The sequence below is a fragment of the Oncorhynchus tshawytscha genome, linkage group LG08, assembly GCF_018296145.1.
Source record: "Oncorhynchus tshawytscha isolate Ot180627B linkage group LG08, Otsh_v2.0, whole genome shotgun sequence".
In the NCBI taxonomy this organism is placed as follows: domain Eukaryota; kingdom Metazoa; phylum Chordata; class Actinopteri; order Salmoniformes; family Salmonidae; genus Oncorhynchus; species Oncorhynchus tshawytscha.
The window spans coordinates 88,434,084-88,444,083 of NC_056436.1; positions in this window are offsets into that span (position 1 = coordinate 88,434,084).

The window sequence follows — 10,000 nt, forward strand, 5'->3', positions numbered from 1 at the left end:
GAACCATGGACACTTACCACGCCGCATATTGGTCGTCCGATCCTTCCTCTCCTCTCCTCTTCAGACGAAGAGGAGGAAAACCTTTACATATTGGGCGTGTAAAACAGACAAGGCATCTTAGACTGTGGAGAGTTTTACTCACATCCAAACTGATCACAGGAGTGGATGAAGATCCAGTGTAAACAGAAAGGGAGGATGTCCTCTCTCCTTTGTGACTGAATGTTTTCTGAACATCACGGAACCATCTAACAGATGATATTTGGACTTCTCCTGAAAGAGCAGACGGAACTGCATTGAGCCATGTAACCCGTGTCTCTCTGGAGCAGTCTCTCTGGAGCAGCCTCTCTGTCTACCTGTCTCTCTGGAGCAGCCTCTCTGTCTACCTGTCTCTCTGGAGCAGCCTCTCTGTCTACCTGTCTCTCTGGAGCAGCCTCTCTGTCTACCTGTCTCTCTGGAGCAGCCTCTCTGTCTACCTGTCCGCTCTCACCATGTAACCCGTGTTTCTCTGGAGCAGCCTCTCTGTCTACCTGTCTCTCTGGAGCAGCCTCTCTGTCTCTCTGGAGCAGCCTCTCTGTCTACCTGTTTCTCTGGAGCAGCCCTCTGTCTACCTGTTTCTCTGGAGCAGCCTCTCTGTCTACCTGTCTCTCTGGAGCAGCCTCTCTGTCTACCTGTCTCTCTGGAGCAGCCTCTGTCTACCTCTCTACCTGTCTCTCTGGAGCAGCCTCTGTGTCTACCTGTCTCTCTGGAGCAGCCTCTCTGTCTACCTGTCCACGCTCACCATGTAAGCCGTGTTTCTCTGGAGCAGCCTCTCTGTCTACCTGTCTCTCTGGAGCAGCCTCTCTGTCTACCTGTCTCTCTGGAGCAGCCTCTCTGTCTACCTGTCTCTGGAGCAGCCCCTCTGTCTACCTGTCTCTCTGGAGCAGCCCCTCTGTCTACCTGTCTCTCTGGAGCAGCCTCTCTGTCTACCTGTCTCTCTGGAGCAGCCTCTGTCTCTACCTGTCCACGCTCACCATGTAACCTGTTTCTCTGGAGCAGCCTCTCTGTCTACCTGTCTCTCTGGAGCAGCCTCTCTGTCTACCTGTCTCTCTGGAGCAGCCTCTCTGTCTACCTGTCTCTCTGGAGCAGCCCCTCTGTCTACCTGTCTCTCTGGAGCAGCCCCTCTGTCTACCTGTCTCTCTGGAGCAGCCTCTCTGTCTACCTGTCTCTCTGGAGCAGCCTCTCTGTCTACCTGTCTCTCTGGAGCAGCCTCTCTGTCTACCTGTCTCTCTGGAGCAGCCCTCTGTCTACCTGTCTCTCTGGAGCAGCCTCTCTGTCTACCTGTCTCTCTGGAGCAGCCTCTCTGTCTACCTGTCTCTCTGGAGCAGCCTCTCTGTCTACCTGTTTCTCTGGAGCAGCCTGTCTACCTGTCTACCTGGAGCAGCATGTCTACCTGTCTACCTGTCTCTCTGGAGCAGCCTCTCTGTTTACCTGTCCGTTCTCACCATGTAACCTGTGTTTCTCTGGAGCAGCCTCTCTGTCTACCTGTCTCTCTGGAGCAGCCTCTCTGTCTACCTGTCCACTTTCACCATGTAACCCGTGTTTCTCTGGAGCAGCCTCTCTGTCTACCTGTCTCTCTGGAGCAGCCACTCTGTCTACCTGTCTCTCTGGAGCAGCCTCTCTGTCTACCTGTCTCTCTGGAGCAGCCTCTCTGTCTACCTGTCACTCTGGAGCAGCCTCTCTGTCTACCTGTCACTCTGGAGCAGCCTCTCTGTCTACCTGTCTCTCTGGAGCAGCCTCTCTGTCTACCTGTCACTCTGGAGCAGCCTCTCTGTCTACCTGTCACTCTGGAGCAGCCTCTCTGTCTACCTGTCTCTCTGGAGCAGCCTCTCTGTCTACCTGTCTCTCTGGAGCAGCCTCTCTGTCTACCTGTCTCTCTGGAGCAGCCTCTCTGTCTACCTGTCTCTCTGGAGCAGCCTCTCTGTCTACCTGTCTCTCTGGAGCAGCCTCTCTGTCTACCTGTTTCTCTGGAGCAGCCTCTCTGTCTACCTGTCTCTCTGGAGCAGCCTCTCTGGAGCAGCCTCTCTGTCTACCTGTTTCTCTGGAGCAGCCTGTCTACCTGTCTACCTGGAGCAGCCTGTCTACCTGTCTACCTGGAGCAGCATGTCTACCTGTCTACCTGTCTCTCTGGAGCAGCCTCTCTGTTTACCTGTCCGTTCTCACCATGTAACCTGTGTTTCTCTGGAGCAGCCTCTCTGTCTACCTGTCTCTCTGGAGCAGCCTCTCTGTCTACCTGTCCACTTTCACCATGTAACCGTGTTTCTCTGGAGCAGCCTCTCTGTCTACCTGTCTCTCTGGAGCAGCCACTCTGTCTACCTGTCACTCTGGAGCAGCCTCTCTGTCTACCTGTCACTCTGGAGCAGCCTCTCTGTCTACCTGTCACTCTGGAGCAGCCTCTCTGTCTACCTGTCTCTCTGGAGCAGCCTCTCTGTCTACCTGTCTCTCTGGAGCAGCCTCTCTGTTTACCTGTCCGTTCTCACCATGTAACCTGTGTTTCTCTGGAGCAGCCTCTCTGTCTACCTGTCTCTCTGGAGCAGCCTCTCTGTCTACCTGTCCACTTTCACCATGTAACCGTGTTTCTCTGGAGCAGCCTCTCTGTCTACCTGTCTCTCTGGAGCAGCCACTCTGTCTACCTGTCACTCTGGAGCAGCCTCTCTGTCTACCTGTCACTCTGGAGCAGCCTCTCTGTCTACCTGTCACTCTGGAGCAGCCTCTCTGTCTACCTGTCTCTCTGGAGCAGCCTCTCTGTCTACCTGTCTCTCTGGAGCAGCCTCTCTGTCTACCTGTCTCTCTGGAGCAGCCTCTCTGTCTACCTGTCACTCTGGAGCAGCCTCTCTGTCTACCTGGCAGCATGTCTACCTGTCTACCTGTCTCTCTGGAGCAGCCTCTCTGTCTACCTGTCTCTCTGGAGCAGCCTCTCTGTCTACCTGTCTCTCTGGAGCAGCCTCTCTGTCTACCTGTTTCTCTGGAGCAGCCTCTCTGTCTACCTGTCTACCTGAGCAGCATGTCTGGAGCACCTGTCTACCTGTCTCTCTGGAGCAGCCTCTCTGTCTACCTGTCTCTCTGGAGCAGCCTCTCTGTCTACCTGTCTCTCTGGAGCAGCCTCTCTGTCTACCTGTCCGTTCTCATCATGAAACCCGCAGACGGTGAATCTTTATATAATAAGTTTTTTATCAAATAAATCGAAGAAGAAAAAAACCATCAAGTTGTTTTTTTAAACCAACTACAATATTTGTAAATAGAATGAGGTCAGAAGCATTAATCCCATCTCTCGCTCCATGAGAGCACACTTAGGCTTAAGGACATTGTGGCAGGAGGATGTTTATCCTGTTCACTGAAGATAGCTTATTAAATAGTACACACTAACCAATCAATAGGCCTAGTTATAACACAAAAACCATGTAGCCAATCTTGTTTTTTTAAATGGTCTTAAACATGGAAATATGAATCTACACACGTTGCAATTCCATTTTGAGGAAGCATTGCATGTTAGAGCGTTTGTTTAATGTCCAATTGTCCTCGAATAAGAGTAGCCTTCCATCGCTCGCTGGTAAAATGGCCTGTTCGTGACCTTGCCTCCGTGAAAGTTAAACAAACGAACAGCAAATTAGCTTTACAAGCGGATTCCAGCACCGAGGACATCGATTGGAACTCTCATGATTTGACAGTTAGGTTCAAAAGATGAAGATGGAATTTTTTTAGACATAATGATACATGAAAAACAATAAGCAGTCTGTTGTGATAAGTTAATGTGGCTAAACAGACTTCATACAGTCACTGACACCTTTCATTCAATAGCATCGCACAAAGACCTAATGAGCCCAATGGAAAGACAAAATGGGACCGTCTGACTGTTTTGCTGCTCGTGATATTTTAATAAAACATTAGTTATATGCCATAACCAATTGTGTTACAGCTTAGACCAGCTTTCGGTGAGTCTTAAATACCACCAGTAGCGCTGCAACTTCCTGCATTTCAACACATTTTGCCATGAAGCTGAAACATTTAGTTTTTCCACAATCTCATCCTGTAGACATAGGCTCTGTCTCTCACTGTCTCTCTCTGGAAAGCCCAGACCCAGATGGCAGATCAGATTCTTAGAGAGGTTGAGCTGGTGCATCTGCATTCCTCCATACTGGAGCAGCCTGTCTGTCTCCCTGTCTCTCTGGAGCAGCTTCTCTGTCTACCTGTCTCCCTGTTCTCTGGAGCAGCTTCTCTGTCTACCTGTCTCCCTGTTCTCTGGAGCAGCTTCTCTGTCTACCTGTCTCCCTGTTTCTGTGGAGCAGCCTCTCTGTCTACCTGTTTCTCTGGAGCACCTGTCTACCTGTCTCCCTGTTTCTGTGGAGCAGCCTCTCTGTCTACCTGTCTCCCTGTTTCTGTGGAGCAGCCTCTCTGTCTACCTGTCTCCCTGTTTCTGTGGAGCAGCCTCTCTGTCTCCCTGTTTCTGTGGAGCAGCCTCTCTGTCTACCTGTCTCCCTGTTTCTGTGGAGCAGCCTCTCTGTCTCCCTGTTTCTGTGGAGCAGCCTCTCTGTCTACCTGTCTCCCTGTTTCTGTGGAGCAGCCTCTCTGTCTACCTGTCTCCCTGTTTCTGTGGAGCAGCCTCTCTGTCTACCTGTCTCCCTGTTTCTGTGGAGCAGCCTCTCTGTCTACCTGTCTCCCTGTTTCTGTGGAGCAGCCTCTCTGTCTACCTGTCTCCCTGTTTCTGTGGAGCAGCCTCTCTGTCTACCTGTCTACCTGTTTCTCTGGAGCAGCCTCTCTGTCTACCGGTCTCCCTGTTTCTCTGAGGAAACCCTTTATATAGACAGTAAACTAGCTAACACCTGACACAGATGAAGACCTAGCTAGCCAGTAACTAGCTAACACCAGACACAGATGACAGGGGAAACATATAAGTATTTTTGCCATAGATGAAACGTGTAAACTTGTAATTATATTTGCTTACATCCTATTGTAAAATGTTGGCACCAGCACAGTAGCTATCTAGATATATAAACCATGTCCCTCGGCAAACACGCCTTCTCCATGCTGGTTACAAGGCGGTACTTGTTTAAATAAGGTAAGATAATATCATGTTTCCTGTGATGTGATGTCACCCTATCTCGTTAATTATCTCGCCTCTTGAATCCAAGTATTAGACATGGGGGAGGGGACCAGTAACTTTATGATCAAACTTCATCAATGTAGAAGCAACAGTCATTATTCACTTTGAACAGGTTTCATCCAAATTACATCCAACTTGATGAAAAACATGATTTTGACAGTTTGTGGCCTTTAAAGCTAATTTCCTGCAATTTAAATCTAAAAACAACGTGAGGTTTTATAACTCAGCTAATAGTATTCTTCTCATTTTGCAATGAGGACGAGAAAATATGTGCTTTTTTAAAGCTAATTTCCTGTAATTTAAATCTAAAAACGATGTGAGGTTTTATAACTCAGCTAATACTATTCTTCTCATTTTGCCATGAGGATGAGAAAATATGTGCTTTTTTAAAGCTAATTTCCTGTAATTCTAAACATTTTGCTATTGCTTATGACGTGATCATATGCTTCAGGGATTAACATGGCTAGCCGGGGTCCCTGGAACACACAATTAATGACAAGGAAAATTACTATATTTTCCACAATGTAGCACTAATGCAATCACACAAAATACACAGCGTGCGCAGTAGCGGCCCGTAGAAGGAGGTGGACCAAAGTGCAGCGTGGTGAGCGTACATTTTCCTTTTATTTAAAATGTCGCCAACAAACGAAGACACAACCGTGAAGCTCACAGGGCTATAGTGCCACTAACAAAAGTCAACTCCCCACACTGAAAGAGGGGGAAAAGGGCTACCTAAGTATGATTCCCAATCAGAGACAACGATAGACAGCTGCCCCTGATTGAGAACCATACCCAGCCAAAACATAGAAAACAAAACATGGAATACCCACCCCAAATCACACCCTGACCAAACCAAAATAGAGACATAAAAAGGCTCTCTCAGGTCAGGGTGTGACAGTAGCAGATTAGCACAAAATTGAATAGCACCTTATCCAAACACATCCAAACACATTGTCACGTTGTCAGTCGGCATAAATTCAAAACACATGGATAATTGACACACCCTACTGGAAAACCCCTACAGTATAGCCAATAAAATAACATGTGCCTCTTTGAGCTGACATTGTGACTCTTCAGACAGTCACACATTTGATAGGCTTATGCACAATTCACAATACAGGCATATCTGTCACAGTCATGAAGTCTGTTAACAATTCTATTTCCTCATGTCCTAGAATGTAGGCTTTTGTCCTATTCAGTCCCGATCCCACTGAAACCCTGAAATCTTGACTCCTGTTTCACATGAAAATTCCTAACTCTTCTGTAATTCATAAGGTTGCATTTCCCTCATGCCTCTCTAAATTGTTAAAACAGACTTCGTGTCTGTGACAGAGATGCCTGTGTATTGAATAAGCACTGTCTCTCACCTATGCATTTCAAACCACCGCTATGATATTTCCCTCACGTCTCTGCGCTGTCTCGTATCCTTTATGAGGTAGAGTGGATCAACAAACACTTTGCCGCTAGATATGGATATATATATTTTAACAGAGTTTGGTCCCCTTTAAGATACCCGTGATGTTGAAACTATTTCTACTCTTCAACTCCCTGTTCATGAGCTGATCTGTGCTGTCTTTATAATCATCAACTCTAGTTTGCCAAGTACAGGAGATATTCTGTCATTTTTTTCCAAGGACGTTATCTAGCTAGCTAGCTTGTCTAGGTTAGCAACTTTGGTCATTTGGCTTTTGTATGACTGCCGTTACAAAGTTTGTACGATTCCACAATGCTATACTCGGGGTACAATCTGTGCGTCCTGAGCGCACTCTGTGTCGAGATAGCCTGCTGCTGAAATGAGCTAAATGAGTTGAGGAACATGATAACGCTGGGAATTAATTAAAAGCCTGTTTCGCAATTCACAACAATGTCATCGGTGAGGCATCTGTGGGGCATCCTCAAACGGAAGGTGGAGGAGTGCAAGGTCTCTAACATCCACCAGCTCTGTGATGTCGTCATGGAGGAGTGGAAGAGGACTCCAGTGGCAACCTCTGGTGAACTCCATGCCCAAGAGGGTTAAGGCAGTGCTGGAAAATGATGGTGGCCACACAAAATATTTACACTTTGGGCCCGATTTGGACATTTTCACTTAGGGGTGTACTCACTGTTGTTGCCAGCGGTTTAGACATGAACGGCTGTGTGTTGAGTTATTTTGAGGGGACAGCAAATGTTATATGTTAAACAAGCTGTACACTCACTACTTTACATTGTAGCAAAGTGTCATTTCTTCAGTGTTGTCACATGAAAACATATACTCAACTATTTACAAAAATGTGAGGAGTGTACTCACTTTTATGATATACAGTACATATTTTAACCATCCATTAATTATATATGTTTTGAGGCTATACATTGTTTGTTTATATTTACTTTGTATACAAATATTGGAGTTAAACAGTCTTATATGTTGGGTTCTGATGGGGTTAAACAGTTTTATACATACACAACAGTTTTACAAAGCTCATTAGGTATTTATATATATATATATATATATACACACAACAGTTTTACAAAGCTCATTAGGTATTTATATATATATATATATATATATATACACACAACAGTTTTACAAAGCTCATTAGGTATTTTATATATATATATATATATATATATACACACAACAGTTTTACAAAGCTCATTAGGTATTTATATATATATATATATATACACAACAGTTTTACAAAGCTCATTAGGTATTTATATATATATATATATACACAACAGTTTTACAAAGCTCATTAGGTATTTATATATATATATATATACAAAACAGTTTTACAAAGCTCATTAGGTATTTATATACAATGGGGCAAAAAAGTATTTAGTCAGCCACCAATTGTGTAAGTTCTCCCACTTGAAAAGATGAGAGAGGCCTGTAAATTTCATCATAGGTACACTTCAACTATGTCAGACAAAATTAGAAAAAAAATCCAGAAAATCACATTGTAGGATTTTTAATGAATTTATTTGCAATTATGGTGGAAAATAAGTATTTGGTCAATAACAAAAGTTTACCTCAATACTTCGTTATATACCCTTTGTTGGCAATGACAGAGGTCAAATGTTTTCTGTAAGTCTTCACAAGGTTTTCACACACTGTTGCTGATATTTTGGCCCATTCCTCCATGCAGATCTCCTCTAGAGCGGTGATGTTTTGGGGCTGTTGCTGAGCAACACGGACTTTCAACTTCCTCCAAAGATTTTCTATGGGGTTGAGATCTGGAGACTGTCTAGGCCACTCCAGGACCTTGAAATGCTTCTTACGAAGCCCCTCCTTCGTTGCCTGGGCGGTGTGTTTGGGATCATTGTCATGCTGTAAGACAAAGCTAGGTATTTATATATGTATATATATATATATACACACAACAGTTTGACAAAGCTCATTAGGTATTTCTATATATATATACATATATACAACCGTTTTACACAGCTCATTAGGTATTTATATATGTACAACAGTTTTACAAAACTCATTAGGTATTTATATATATTTATTTAACTTTATTTAACCTGGCAAGTCAATTAAGAACAAATTCTTATTTACAATGGTGGTATAAGTTGTATTCTTCAATATCATAAACATATCATTAAATCATAAGTCCAACAATGGATGTGGGGAGTACAGGCAGCCTTTTAAAGGCAGACTCAGATTGAAATATTGATGTTTTGTTGGTTGACTTGGAAGAGATAAATGAGAGAGAGAGATAAATCCCCTGAATAAACAAATTAATCTGCCTTGAAGCACAGAGAATTGAAATGAAGAGTTCATCTTAGCAGAGAACATTCATACACACACACACACACACACACACACACACACACACACACACACACACACACACACACACACACACACACACACACACACACACACACACACACACACACACAACCAACCATCACAAGGAGAATCTAATTAAAGTCTAGAAGGAGGGAAATGCTTTTAGTCACATCTTCACTACCTTATGACATATTGAATTTGATGCATTACAGTTTGTGAATGCCTGGATGTCAGTTTGTGATTTTCATATGATCATATTCACAGTAAGTTCTACACATGTTCTATTTGGCACATTTGATTTGATTTGATTTTTGTTTATTTATTTATTTATTTATATTTATTGTGCTTGTCACTTTTTGCTGTCTTTGATATTGAGACATTTTTCTAGCACTGAAAAGGTATTTAATATAAATTCATAACATTGACGTGTGAGTGTGTATGTATGAGTGGGTGTGAGTGAGTGACTGTGTGTGTGTGTGTGTGTGTGTGTGTGTGTGGGTGAGTGTGTATGTATGAGTGTGTGTGAGTGAGTGACTGTGTGTGTGTGTGTGTGTGTGTGTGTGTGTGTGTGTGTGTGTGTGTGTGTGTGTGTGAGTGGGTGAGTGGGTGAGTATGTATGTATGAGTGGGTGTGAGTGGGTGACTGTGTGTGTGTGAGTGGGTGAGTGTGTATGTATGAGTGTGTGTGAGTGAGTGACTGTGTGTGTGTGTGTGTGAGTGGGTGAGTGGGTGAGTGTGTATGTATGAGTGTGTGTGAGTGAGTGACTGTGTGTGTGTGTGTGTGTGTGTGTGTGTGTGTGTGTGTGTGTGTGTGAGTGGGTGAGTGGGTGAGTATGTATGTATGAGTGGGTGTGAGTGGGTGACTGTGTGTGTGTGAGTGGGTGAGTGTGTATGTATGAGTGTGTGTGAGTGAGTGACTGTGTGTGTGTGTGTGTGAGTGGGTGAGTGGGTGAGTGTGTATGTATGAGTGTGTGTGAGTGAGTGACTGTGTGTGTGTGTGTGTGTGTGTGTGTGTGTGTGTGTGTGTGTGTGTGTGTGTGTGTGTGTGTGTGTGTGTGTGTGGGTGAGTGAGTGTGTATGTATGAC